The sequence below is a fragment of the Orycteropus afer genome, unplaced genomic scaffold, assembly GCF_000298275.1.
Source record: "Orycteropus afer afer isolate SDZICR_OR568_19922 unplaced genomic scaffold, OryAfe1.0 scaffold00387, whole genome shotgun sequence".
In the NCBI taxonomy this organism is placed as follows: domain Eukaryota; kingdom Metazoa; phylum Chordata; class Mammalia; order Tubulidentata; family Orycteropodidae; genus Orycteropus; species Orycteropus afer.
The window spans coordinates 2,622,075-2,623,240 of record NW_006921974.1 but is presented as its reverse complement, the minus strand read 5'-3'; positions in this window follow the sequence as shown (position 1 = coordinate 2,623,240).

The following is a 1,166-nucleotide window of genomic DNA, read 5'->3' as shown; positions in this document are numbered from 1 at the left end:
ATTATAAACACAGTATACTCTCTTCTTTTTTTGATGGAAATCCCATTAAATATAATTGATCGGAATCCCTGTTTGTAGGGCACAAACCTGTAGTGGTTCTACAAGCAACAAGTATGTGTGTTAACATGAATCTCAGTGGATCATATCATGTCTTAGAGGATTTAACCCATCTTGTTCTGGCAATGTCTGACTGATCATTGTGATTTTTTTCTCACTTCATATGCATACTATTGTATTTTGTTTCATATTATTTTCCTTCAGTTCTTTTCTTAAACAAGACTCATTAATTATATAAACTTCAAGCCCTACATATAAGATGTGCCCCTTTATGTGCCCCATCAAACCCTATATCCAATCATCAAGTCCAGATGGTTATACTGTCAAAATATTATCTAAAACTCACCCCTTCCTCACCATCTCAACTGCTACTACTATGGCACAAGCCACCATCATTTCTCACTTGGTTTACTGTAACAGTCTTCTGACCAATCTTCTTGCCCCCACACCCTTTTTCCCACTACAATCTATTCTCAACAGAGCAGCCAAAGCGATTCTTTTATAACATAAAGTAGATTATGTAACTACCAGTAACCAGTTGCTGTAGAGTTGATTCTGACTCATGACAACCCCATGTGTTTCATGAACTGTGCTCCATAGGGCTCTCAATGGTTATGAGCTTTCAGAAGTAGATCACCAAGCCTTTCTTCCAAGATGCCTCTGGTGGACTCCAACCTCCAACCTTTTGTCTAGCAGCCAAGCACATTAACTGTTCCCACCACCCAGATTACATAACTACTCTGCTCAAAATTCTCCAGCAGCTTCACGGCTCACACAAAAAAAAAAAAAGAAAGAAAGAAAGAAAAAGTCATACTCCTTAAAATGGCCCACAAAGCCATTCATGATCTAGCAACCAAATGACTCTTCAGCACTGTCTCCTACTGTACTTCACCTCACTCGTTCCACTTCAGCCACACTATCCTCCTTGCTATTCCTCAAACACCATTCAGGATTCCACCTTGCAGATTGGCACTGACTGTTTCTTTTCCCTAGAATGTTCATTCAGATACCCACATGGCTTAGTCCCTCATCTTCTTCAGGTTTTTGCTTAAATATCACCATCTCAATGAGGCCTATCTTGACCTGTCCATTAAAAATTTTCACCTATA